The 13,941-nt window shown below is 36.6% G+C and overlaps 1 protein-coding gene across 2 annotated transcripts in view; it reads right to left on the bottom strand.

Annotated features, from left to right (window-relative positions):
- The window catches only part of LOC125838848 (TOM1-like protein 9), a 68,596-nt gene that overhangs the window by 37,295 nt on the left and 17,360 nt on the right, over nt 1–13,941 (bottom strand). The window lies entirely within an intron of this gene.

The following is a 13,941-nucleotide window of genomic DNA, read 5'->3' as shown; positions in this document are numbered from 1 at the left end:
CTTATTCTCGAGCTTTCCGGTCTCTTCATAATTTGATATCGGGATACTTTCGAATTATTTCATAATCGTGCGTCAAATCAAGTGTATCAAACTACAAGTGACATGAATTCTCATATAGCCTGAGATATGTAGGAAATTTGATTTCGGGGTTCTGCCATAATTCCTAAAGTCCGTACCAAAATCTCTTTTCTAAAAGATGAATATGTAGTCGATCAAAATTGAATTCGACAATTTCATTTGCCTCGAATTTCTTTTATCAATCCAAGTCAAACGAGGGACAGCTGTTGACACCTAATTTTGGACCTCCACAATATAGATTAACTATCAAGCATCTTCAATTTCAAACAATTTTAAAAAATTAGTTTTAGAAAATTTCAAAAAAATAAGAAAATAATATTTTCAACTTATTTTTGTCAATTTTATAATTTTTAAAATAATAAATATGTTTTTATAATTATGTATATAATTAGTATATTTTATAAATATTTGAAAATCATCACAAAAGATTTTGCATTTTACTTAAATAATTTGTTAATTTAGTTTGATTTAAATTATGGTTATAATTTTAAATTATTTAGTTAAATTAATTATTTTATTTCGTTAAGATTAAGAAGCTCGTTAATTAATTAATATTAATTTGTCTTATTTAAATTTTAGTCAAATTCTTAAATTAAACTCAATTTGGTTATTTCTTAAATTTCAAGACCTAACCAATTTCCACCTCCAATCTTGAACCAAACTTTGGCCCACTATTCTTGGCCCAAATCAATTCCAATCAGCTCATTCCCTCAATTCAATACGGCAACCATGCCAAACAAAATAGAGCAATTTTCACATATAACAAACACAAAAATCATATTTGTATGTTATAAATATAGTTTGTATAATTGCGCTCCATAACAAATATAAATATGTATATTTTGGTATACATATACAAAAGAAAGCAGTTGTATATAATCTGTTTCTGTTTCGGCATACATATACAAAAGATCAATTGTATAATTTGTGGTTGTATAAAGCGAGAAAGAGAGAAAGGCAAAAGAGAACTGGGAAAGGAAATATTTGTATTGTATAATTATAAGTGTATAGGACGAAGATATATGTATTTGCATGTGTATATACAATTTTCTCTCGCTTTATACAAACAAAAACACAATTTATACATTTCTGTTTGTATAAGCGAGAGAGGCGAGGGAGAGAGTGGCGAGCGAGATCTGGGAGAAGGGAGAGAGGGGAACGAAAATATATGTATATATATACAATTTTCTCTCATTTTATACAAACACAAACACATTTTATACATTTGCGTTTGTATAAAAAGCAAGAGAGGTGAGAGAGGAACGAGAGTGGCGAGCGAGATTCACCAGGAGAGAGGCAAAATAGCAACAGTTTGCTATGGGGTACAATTAAATCAAATTATATTTATAGCATTTAATTTGAATTAATAATTTGCTATTATATACAATTTTTCCAACAAAATACACACGCGACCCCAATCTAAACTGCCAGCCCAATTCCGTAAGTACAACGACCCGGCCCATGTCCTTTTCACCCCAAAACCTACAAGAACCCAGAACGCCAGAAACCCAATGTGTACTCGTCTTCCTCGTTGCAAATCCAGCAATACCCATACCCAACGTACAATAGTACAAACGATCGCCCTTTACGTCTTCTTCCTCGCAAAGAACAGTGACCAGTCCATCAATGTCCGGAAAATCCAGAAAAAGCTGCGCCATCCTCCTTTTCGAAGCAGTTATGTCCAATCACCGTTCCCTTTTCCCCTTATCAGAGATTTTCAATCTCTTCCAACTATTGCCTTGAAAAAGAACAAAGAAATATTTGAATTTCTAATTTGAAATCCCTAAAATCATCACCGATTTCCCCCTAAAATTGATCTCAATTCTTTATAAATAATCTCTTCTTCACTGTGTTTAAGGAAGGGGGAGAAGATGGAAATAAGAGATTTTACATTCTAAAAAATAGATGTTTACTTTTTAATCGACAGGATGAAAAACCGAGACCTATTTTTTTTATATGGATTCTCTTCTTGCTCGAGTTAAGGTCATAGTGGTGTAAAAGCGTCACGGTCAAGCTTGTTGTCTATGTTCGCTGCTCCTAAAGAGGTAAAATGATTTTATGTACGCTTTAGCTTTTCTTTGTTCATTTTAGAATTAAGAGTCGTATGAGTTTTGTAAATGAGGCGGTGAACTGCTTTTCTAAAGTCGTTTCTTAGGTACGATATGGCTTAATTTCTTTTTGTAAGTGAGTCAAATACGTGCTGGTTTGCTCAAGTGGTCTTTTATTCATTTAATCGTGCTTTCGAATATGCTAGCTCTATATATTTTCGTTCCATCTCTTTACTTGTGTTTGGATTGTTTTCTTTGTCATTTCGATTTCATTGCGGTGGTTTCTTGTGGAGTCTAGTCTCTGTTCTTGCTTGATTGGTGTCTCTTTGGTGTCAACTCGTGTTTTACATCTCTAATGTCAAAATATCCAGCATCTCGTAATAAGTAAGCTTCTTGTTTCTTCATCTCGCTTCAACTGTGCTTCTTGTTATGGTAAAAAATGTTTGATTTTCGGATGGGTGTTTCTCATTTTTGTGTTCGTTTTCTTCATTATACACTGCAGTAACATTCTTAAATTGCTTTATTCAGTTTTGTTGTTCTAATTTAGGTTCAATGATCCATGGAAAATGCTTTCTTCTCCCTTGCTAAATCCATCTATAATGGCTACTACTTGATAATCTTTCCTTAATGTATATGAATGCTCCTATGGTTTCAGTTTAGTGTAGGACCTAAGTGTTTTTTATTTTTTTTATTTTTTTATTTTTTTATTTTTTATCTTTTAGCTGCTCTTTTAACTCTGCTGGTGACATTCTATATGGCGGAATAGAGATAGGACGAATATCTGGAAGAACATCTATACCGAAGTCTATCTCTCTCTCAGGAGGGACTCCAGGAAGATCATCTGGAAAGACATCTGAAAACTCTTTTACTATAGGAACTAACTGAATTAGAGGTATCTCAACACTTGAGTCATTAACTCGGACTACGTGATAGACACAACCCTTAGAAACTAACTTTCTTGCCTTTAGGTATGAAATGAAACAACCCTTAGGCACTGCTGAACTATTTTTCCACTCTAAGACTAGTTCATTAGGAATTTGGAACCTAACAACTCGAGTTCTACAATCAATTGAGGCATAACAGGCATGTAGTCAGTCCATACCCAAAATGACATCAAAATCTACCATGTCTAACTCAATTAAATCAGCCATGGCGTCTTTGTGATTGATGGAATGACACAATCACGATATATTCGCTCAGCTAGAATAGACTCTTCAACAGGTGTAGAAACACAAAAGGGTTCACAGAGTTTCACAGAAAGAACATCAAACTTATTTGCAACATAAGGAGATACAAAAGATAAACTTGCTCCTGGATCTAGCAAAGCATAAACATCAAAAGCAAAGACTTTGATCCTACCAACGACAACATCTGGAGAGTTCTCTTGCTCTTGGCGACTAGTGATCGCATAAAGACAATTCGCTCCTCCGCCAGTACCGGAAGTAGCTCCTCTAGTTGCAGCCCTGTCTGGTGGAGCAACTGATGAAGATTGGGCTCTATTGCCCTGCTTTCCACTACTTTGCATGTTCTTTGGGCACTCTTTCATGAATTGACCCTCTTGTCCACACTTGAAGCAACTTGTCTGGCTATCACGACACTTACTGTAGCGACCCTAAAAATAGATAGGTGAAACTAGAGCCTAACGTATGAATTTTTAAAGTTTAAGCATAAATTGGAAGTAGTCACTTTTGGAAAAAAAAGTTCTGAATCTGGAAATTGGCTAAGTTCAAAACCTGGAAATTTGGTTAAGTGTGGGAAATCAGTAAGTTTTTGGCCAACTTTGAGCAGTCATAACTCCTAGTTCAGAATGATCCAGGAGTAGTTCCAGTTATGTTTGGAAATCCCTTGGAACGATCTTGCCAACGCCATCGAGTTTGCTCGATTCTGAGTTCGTATGAGTGAGTTATGCCCTTTGAAAGTTGGGCAGTTGGCAAGGAGTCCGTCCGGAAATTTAAGGGCATTTTGGTCATTTCACAAATCTTTTCTTTTGAGGTTATATTATTGTGTTAGGCTGATTGTGGATCATTTTTGTTCCATTTTAAAATAGTAAAGTTAGGGTTCTTGAGTGAAGAAGAGAAGAAGAGAGGAAGAAGAAGTTGGAGCTAGGGTTGAAGATTTTGAGTTCTTTCTTCTTCAATTTTTCGTGGGCTTTCAACTTAGAGGTATGGTGACCCTTGATCCTTGATGAATCTTTCTTTCAAGGAGTCCAATCAAAAGGGTTTCAAAAGTGTTTCAAAGAACAAAAATCTCAAATTCTAATCTAAGCATGGGTTCATTGGCAAAACGTTTTCTAAGCCATTATATTGATGAATTAATATTTTGTTTAAGGTGATTTCGTATGGAATTCCTTGAAGAACCCATGTTTTCCCTAAATTCCTAAATTTGCTTATGAAGTGGGTCTTTTGCTTATGATTCAAAGTTTATGAAATTGTGTTTGGATTGGATTGTATTAGTGACTCTTATGATTTTCTACATCTATCTATGATGAATTGATGATGTATGGATGAATTGAAAGTTGTGGCCTTATGGGCAAGTTATGGATGAATTCTCTTGTGGTAAGTAAAATGGTTGGGACTTGAGTGTTGTTGATTATGGCTTTGGAGGATGGTAAGTTGGCTTAATCTCTTATTATGGATAAAATTGTTCTTGCTTAGTTTGATCCACTTATGGTGGAGGTGTTTAATTATGGAATGTATTATGAACATGGACTTGAATGCATTATCTATTGAATTAAAGTGTTATCAAGTTATGAAATGTTATTGTACTATGTGAAGGTATTCTTATGGTTATAAGGTGATCTTGTACAAAGTGTTATTGTATTGTATATTATATATATAAATGAGGTTATATGTAAAGTCCTATATGAAGCTATATGTAAAGTTTTATGTGAAGCTTTATGTGTGAAGGTATGATGTGAATGAGTTTATGTGATCTTGTGATGATCCTATGTAAAGTGGATAGCATTGTGATTTAAAGTATGATTTTTCTCATGATGTATATATGAAATGATGTTGGATTATGAAGTATCCTTAGATGATAATGTTGTGACTTGGTTGGTAGACTAAAGTGTCTCTCCTTGTTACTTAAAGTCTTGAATGCATGAATGTGTGAAGTGGGCTAGAACTAAGAAATGGTGCCCTTTCTATAAATGCTAAAAGAGGAATTCTAGGCCAAGACTTGAATCGGCAAAACTAAGAAATGGTGCCCTTTCATAAGTCTAGCTTTCCTAAGTAAATGTATAACCTTGAAGGATGGGCCTTAGGGCGAAGTTCCCTTCTTGAGTGAAATGATAGACTTAGAGATGGATAGAGCCGGAACGGCATGAAAATCCTTATCTAAGAAAGTCAAATGAGCTATCTTTATGAACTTTGATTGGCCATGACTTAGAGATGGGGCCTTTCTTGGGAAGAGGTACTATGAGTTTGTTGAACTAGAAAAGGAACCCTCTCTAAGTACATATGTGATTGAATACTCTATGGGAAACAAGGCTAGCACCGAGTGGATGTGGTTAGGAAGGTGGCCTAGTTGAGTATGAGATTAGGCACAATGAACTTCCTTGGACATCCCCTAAACCATGTGCCTACATGGGTTGCTTACTAGTTCTACCTTTGGCAAGTAGAACAACCTCTACGGAGTAGGATAGACTCCGGATTCCATGCCTAGCTAGTATGGTCTATGTCGGTTATGCCTATTCCCATCATGTGGGATATGCACTCTAGTTATTGGATAAGTTCTACAACGTGTAGGTAGTAGTATGGGATGCTATCTACACATGGCACGAGTAGGCTTTGAAAATACTAAAGTGAATTCCCTAAGTCTAACGACTATTATGTGAAAGTCCCCTTATGTGCTTGAATGTCTCCTAAATGGTTTCTTAAAGAATGTTGGTCTATTGATGTTATGTTATAAAGGAAATGTCCTTATCTAAGGTAATCTTGAGGAACACTTAAGTGTGCTTGAAGATGTTGTATGAGCGGTCACTTCTTGTCTCACTCAAGTGTGTCTTAAGGTTATATTAGGTAGAGGTCCTACGGTAATGAAATGGTGTGTGTTCTTTTAAAGTTAAGCATGGGTTGTATATGAATATATGTTGAGTATGTATATTGTTGGCTATGATTTTATATGTGAACATTGACTTGTATTATGTCTCTTATACTTGTGAAGTGAAGGTTTTATCAAAATAATATGAAAGCATTTATTCCTTGTAAATGTCCATTTTGGCATGTTTTTGCATGGTCATCATACTTAGTACTTAATTGTGCTAATTCCATATTTCTCTATTTTCTACAAGTGTAGGTTCCGGCAAGTGAGCGAGTTTTGTAGTAACTTGGGATTTGAAGTTCTTCCTAGATTTTGTGGTATGTCCTCATATGTCGAGGGCAAGACTTTTCTATTCTAGTTTTATGATAAGATTCTTGTAATAGACTTAATAGACTTCTTTTGATTGTAAAGGGCGTGTCCCTAGTATGTTTTCACGTTTATGTCTAAGATGGCTAAGAGACTTAGTATTCCGCTTGTGTACTTTTGAATGATGTTTTAAAAGTGACATTTGAGTCTTATGGGATTTTATTTAAAGAGTTTTTAATTCCGCACTATTTTACATATCTAATGTGATGAATGCTAAGGGCTTGTATGAGACCTCCGAGAGGTCGAATACGCATGTTACGACTTGGGGGTGCTCTCGGGTCGTGACACTTACCTGCGTGGGTTCTACCAAACCTAGCACATGCAGGAACCCAGTTACCTCCTTGTGCCACACTACCCTGAGACTGTGCAGATCTAGCTCTGAAGTTCTGCAAATTCTGGCCATTATACTCACCTTTGTTTCTGGGTGCAGGCGCACTAGCAGATGATGAAGCAGGTCCCTTTTGCTTCTGCTAAAAGGACTAACGGTTCACATTACCATTCTGCTGCCCGGACTCATTCCCTGTTTTAGGTTTCTTATTTCTGAATTCCTCTCTATCCCTCAGCTTATCTTTCTCAACCTGCTGCATATAGACCATCAACCTTGATATGTCCATGTCCCCAATTAACATAGTTGCCCTGCCCTCTTTGCTTGATAGACGAGACAACCCAACAACGAATAGACGCATTCTACTCCTCATATCTGCAACCATTTGTGGAGCATAACGGGACAGTTGGGTGAATTTCAATCAATACTCATGAACACTCAAAGAATCTTGCTTAAGTGTGAGGAATTCTCGTACCTTAGCCTCTTTCAGCTCTCGGGGAAAGAAATGCCCCAAGAAAGCCTCCTCAAAACATCCCCAACTCACAGGCGGTGCATCATCAACTCTACAACCCTTCCACTGGTCAAACCAAGTCCTAGCAACATTCTTCAGTTGATATGCAGCTAGTTCAACTCGCTCAATACGGCCACATGCATAACATCAAATACCTTCTTTAGCTCCTCAATAAAGTTCTCTGGATCCTCAGTAGTGCTCGAACCAGTGAAGCTTGGAGGATTCATCCTCAAGAACTCACGAATCCTTGAAGTATCAGTTACTTCTTGTCTAGCTCCTTCCTGTTGCCCAACCTGATTAGTCACAGCTTGACTGAGCATCCTTATTGCCTCTCTGAACTCAGCATTAGTAACTTCTCCTTGGGGTTGCACTTCAGGTGCATTGGGTACCCCTTGCTCCTCAACATTACGTCTAGCAAGACGACCTCTGACAGCTCTTCGTAGAGGCATGATTATCTTAAAACATGCGCAAACACGAATTAGAAGGAAGTTTTTTAGAGATTAAACTCTAACGCACGAAAGGAGTATGAAAGAAATGAGAATATTTCCCAAGTGTCGCAGCCTCCTAATTATAGATGTGGCGCACTTCACACCGATAACCAGGACTCTACAGACGCGGCTTTATAGACTCCCTAGGACTCTTGAACTCTGGGCTCTGATACCAAGTTTGTCACGCCCCGAGCCTACACCCCGGACGTGGCCGGCACTCGAGAACCATTGTTGGCTCCAAGCGAACCATTGGCCTGGCATACTTACTCAACGGAAGACTCTATGCATACTTATAATGATCAATACCACTACACTTAACTCGAATAATAAAGTAACTTAGAATGTTTAAAAATCAACGTTCAACTTTGCCAAAATGGCAACTCAAGTCTTAACATATGAAATGAAAATGCAAAGACAACTGAACTACTAACTGTCTGACTCTATGAAGCCTCTAAAACAAAGAGGAATGTCGGGACAGGACCCCCGATCATCCTAACAACTAAAAACTAGAAAGTCATGTAAAAAGGAGCCCTCTGAAAAGCAAAGAGGCTCACCAACTGACTCTGAGTGCTGAACCTAATTAACGAGGCGCTGGATGCTGATCCTGGTTACCTGCATCTGCATCATAAAACGATGCAGGTCAACTGGCATCAGTACATTGAATGTACAAGTATGCAAGTTGGAATGCTAAACATACATAGGCTTGAAAAAGAATTCTGAAAGAAACACTTACCTTGGCTCTTCTCAACTCATGAATAACTTAACTCAATATAAAGCAATAAAACATATGCAATATATGAAAAGCTTTGTAAAACAGTAAAAACAACTTAGTTCGTTAAAGAAAATGCAACAACAAACTCAACTTTACTCATATAATAAAGTAATATAGTTTATGTGGGAGATTCTCTAACGGACAACCACCACTATGAGCCTAAGTGGTGATACATCGCCTTGCACACGCTGCCAGAAATATCCTATACTTTGTCGTAATATAGAATGCCTTAACTAAGTGGATCCACTAGCACTAGTCTATGCTAAAAACATCTTAAGGAGTCATCTAAAAAGTATGATCCTTTACTACCCATGATGGCTACATGGTTTATGGAGACGTAAGTTATCTGAACTCAAACTCGTCTCCATATCGCTGGTCAATACTACTCCCAAAATATACTTAGCTCATATGTTTGTAAAAACAAAACTCTTTCTTTGGTTTGAGATAATTACTCAAAAACTTAGCTTAAAAGCTCTCTTGGAATCGATGTTCCCTTTCTTACTCAAATGTGAAAACATTTTTTGAACTTTTTGGGAATACATAGTTCCCATATACTTCTTTGAAGAAATGACTTCAATCTTTACTCTTTACTCAACTTGAACTTTAAGTCTTAAGACAGTTAAAACGTTTGTAAAAGACTTTTGAAAATTTTGTAAACTTCTTTTAACTTGACTCTTAACTTTACTTGACTTGACTCCTAACTTTTCTTGAATTGAATTATGGATTCAAGGATTGTGATTTGTGATAGAAAAGATCTCATGATGTTTAGGAGTGTTTTTAGATAGTTAATCATGAAAGGAAAATCATGAAATCACCCTCTTGGAACAAGTCCGCGACGCGGAGTTGCATTTAAATATTTGATCGCAAAATTATTTTTGAAACAGTGGAGTCCGTGACCTCCTTGCGATGCGGAGAGAAAATTTTCACACTGAAGGAATATGTCCACGGACCTGGTACCTGTTCCTTGTCCGACTTTTTTCCTTTCTCGTTTTCTAACCCCAATTCGTTTAATTCCGATTCTTTTTGTCAATCCCTCTTTAGATTCAAATACCCAGTATATATACACAAGAATCTAACTCAAAACAACTCTTAAATCAACACGATTTCATCAAGAACTCCACAATCCCATCAAATCTCAAGAATTAAAGCAAACTTCAAGAACATAATTCAAGAACATCATACTTTCAACTTTCTAAAAACAAATTTCGCTGAAACAAACATGATTGGCGCATGGGTGAACAAACCCAACGCTATGAAAGTCTCACATACCTTGTAGGATTGAATCCTTGGCGAATTCCACAACCAAAATCGCAAGAACTTGACGAATCTTAAGTTTCTCTTCTCCTTTCTCCTCTTTTCTCTTCTCTCAAAGCCCTAGCGTATTTCTTAATTGCATAAACTGAACTAACTCAGTTTAGACCCCAATTAATTCACTAAAAACTGATATAATTAATTGGGTAAGGAAAAGACTAAACTACCCTTCAAAAATCCAAATTAGACTTTCCTTATTTGAACAGCCCAACTTCAAATGAGCATATTTCACTTATACAAACTCGGAATCGCGCAAACTCAGTGGCGTTGGAAAGATTATTCCAGGATCTTTCCTACAATATCTAGAAACACACCTAACTCATCCTGAGCTAGGAGTTATGGTCGCTTGAAGTTGGCCAAAAACTCAACTTAACATACTTAAAAATTTCCAGATTTTTATATTCTTTTCCAAAAATGATTATTTCCAATTTTTAACTTCTTTCTAGTTCTTTCAATTAGGGAGATGTTACACTAAGAATAAGAGATTCGATTTAAGTTCCAATATCATGGCCAGTCCGGCATATTTGTATTGCTTAAAAAAATATTGCTGTCCTAACTGAATCACTAGAACTTCTACTGCAAAATTAAGGACAGCAGATGGCATTAAAAATGGTTTGCCTTTACTTCTCTCCCCGACAATGACTTAAAAATATGACATAAATTAGAAGCTTCAAGTTTCAATACCTTACCTTCTTTCACTAGAAAAAAAAATCTGTAGATATGGAACTCATAAATAAATAAAAAGGAATCTAAAAGACACTAATCAATAAATTCAGAGAAAAAAACAGCAAGCATTCCACCCTCCAGCTCTCAGTTTCCCGACAAAGCATCCCAAACTGCAAATGCAAACAGTGGGTAAGGCTCTATTAACCAATTCAAAACCTAAAGTCTTACTGCTAAAAATTAAAACTATTCCAGACCATCTAAAGCAAGCAACAAACTTTGACTACTTGGAGAGTCCACGTCAACAGGGCACAGGCGTTCCTACACCTCTTTAAAGAGCATCATGTGACATGCGCTACAGTGTGTTAATGAGAATGCCCATCTCACTTACCAAAACAATAATTAAAACCTTCAGAACCATCCAACAAATCTGAAAATTATTTATCAAGAATAATTTTGAGAGGATTGTCAACAAAAATACATACTTTCTAACATAAACATGAAATGTTGAAATCAGATTTAAAAAATCCAAAAGGTTGTTGACCTGAGAAACTCCTAAGCTCCTGCTAAGCATAGATTTGGAGTACGGCCCTGGTCTTAATTTTTTTTCTCCATTTTTAATACAAGTAGATTACATACTTCCATCCTCTGCTCCTTCAGCTGACAGCATTCACATTCGGACACTATCTAAAGACACTGCAACTGCTTCCACTCCTGGCTTCAGCATAAACACCATTCACCAACTTTCACTTCCAAAGCCCAGATGAAAGAATATAAAGGTTTTCTATCCTACCATTACAAGGTCAGCATCATTACAGAAATAATGTCTAATAGATCATCAATGGAACACCTATGCTGTTGTTATTACAAAAAGAGTGCAACTACACTGAGCTGACAAAAAATTCAAACCATTAAGCACAAGTTCAATCACTGAAAAATTTCACAGTAAAAGGCTGGTCATTGACAACGACACAATCTTACACCATAATGCAAGCAGATTTTGGGCTCCAGAGAATATGTTCGTACTTCTATCTCAACATCTTCAAAAACTAACACATACAAATGCAGAGAGAAGAAGGCTGCTTAGAGATGGCAACAATCAGTTCATTGTTAGTGCTAATAGCTTTAAGGACAATTTAGTCATTTAAATAGAAAATAGTGTTTGTTAGAAAATATTTACAAAACACAGCAACCGCCTATTTTTTGCTTCGGCACTTCTAACCAAACACGTAACTGCATCTTTTTTTAAGTTCAGCTCCAATACTTCAAAAGTACTTAATTATTCCCCTAATCTAGATGGGCTCTAAGAAATTAGAAATTTGGTAAAGGAAAGGTTAAGTCATTGAAAACTTAAAACATCGTCTTATTATCTAATCAAATACTTTAAATGGTTTTGAACTTGATTGACACGATTTTGCTTCAAAGGTTTCACTTAGTTATAGCTTTTCAAATCTTCATCCAAAAATTATTGTTCGAGTTTAGAGTTACATTTTCTTGCATTACACATATATTTTTTGCTTTCTATATTAACGCCTTTCATCACAAACCCTCATGCTTTGATTGTTATTTGCGCTTAAAGTCCCATCAGGCCTTGGGAAATTTTCTATACTTTGCCTTTGAAAATCTAAACCTTCATCACGAAGCCTTGTGCTTTGAGTGTTATTTGCACTTAAAGTCCCATCAGGCCTTGGGACATTATCTATACTTTGCCTTTGACAATCTAAAGTCTAAACCACTCAACTTATCAAGAGGCCATGAAATAATTGTTACAAAACCTGTTCCACCACTCCCACCTCCCACCTGTTGGATTCATGGTGACGTGACTGTCGTATTCGAGAATCCAAAAGACTATTGACAGTTCGACACCATGTATGTCAAAGTCAAGCTAATCATGATATCAACATATATGTCCTAGCAAGTGTGTTTTCTACGTTTGTTTAAACTTTTAAGTTGAATTAACTGACACCCTGTTAGAGAGGCCATTTCCTTCTTAAGAGGATGCTGTGGACTAGTGGTACTCTATAGGGAGATATAATATTTGCAAGTCAACATGTGATAGGAATTTCTCTGCTTCCAAAACATTTGAACGGTCATCCTGACCTAACCAAGTGTGTTTTGCTTTATTTGGTTCAGTTAACACAATTTTCCCAGACTTGATTCTGAAGGTTCAGTTTTTTAGATGCACCATGTGCTGTAGTGCTAATTTAAAGACCCAGCAAACTGCTGTAGAAGACACAAACTCACCATCACTGAGTCCACAATGTATCCATAATGATACCATGAATAAAGCTACACAAGAGAGTGCGGCCCAGGTTTCCTCCCTTCATGATCTTCAAAGAGCCAGCAAGATTCTTCGTTAACCTATTTCACCCACAATACTCTTGTCACTCGTGGAAGCCTGTGGGTACACCACAGTACTCTTGTCATTCGTCGAACAAAGTAGAACGAGAACAGTTATCTAGTCCAAACCTTGTTACCAAGAAAGAAATAGGCCTTGAAAACTAGCTAAATCGCTTAAGAATTTCAGAAACCAGAATAAAACATTTTATAAATAAGAATTTCAGAAACCAGAATAAAGAGCCAGCACGATTCTTCATTAACCTATTTCACCCACAATATTAAGAAAAGATAATCATAAGTAGGGAATCAAAATTGTGGAAAATGAAAAGAAGGTCTATTTGTCCTTTATCAAAACAGTAAAAGTATGTTTGTCTCTTCCATAATTACATTAGTTACAATTGTGAATAGGGAGAAATTATATTTTTTTGGCCTAAGGAGAGTCAATTTTTTATTTTTTTTGGACAATGGTAACGTTGCACATGACCAGAGATAAAGTTGCACATGACAGGTTGAAGAAACAAGTAACTAAAAGAATATCACCAAGAACATTACAAATCCTTAAATATAGAAGAGGAACTACTGAAGATGTTGACGGAGCAAGTGTTCCGGCAAAGCCAGCAGTCGCCATCTGCTGGTTCAAGGAATGAGTTCCATGTTCAGCCCCTGAGTTACTGTAGGGGGAAGTTGTTGGCAACTCGACTCAATGTCCTCCTGAATCTCTGGTAACTCCCGTGTACATATTTGTTGGTACATTCGCATCAGAGGATGAAACCATTAATGTAAGGACCACCCATTAGACCCTGTTCATATTGACATGCATCCATCCAGTTGCAAGTAAAGCTTGTGGGTACACCACACCACTCTGTCACTCGCTGAAGCTTGTGGATACACCAAAATACTCCTGTCACGAGGCGATGAAACTTTCTCACTCTCACCATTAGACTGGCAACTCATCTCCACACACAATGGTGAACCAGATTTTGCAAGCAACTGATAGT

This window comes from Solanum verrucosum, unplaced genomic scaffold, assembly GCF_900185275.1.
Source record: "Solanum verrucosum unplaced genomic scaffold, falcon-dt-bn FXZP01000182.1, whole genome shotgun sequence".
NCBI lineage: Eukaryota > Viridiplantae > Streptophyta > Magnoliopsida > Solanales > Solanaceae > Solanum > Solanum verrucosum.
Note: the sequence above shows the minus strand (reverse complement) of the source record. Positions and strands in the feature narration are given on the sequence as shown.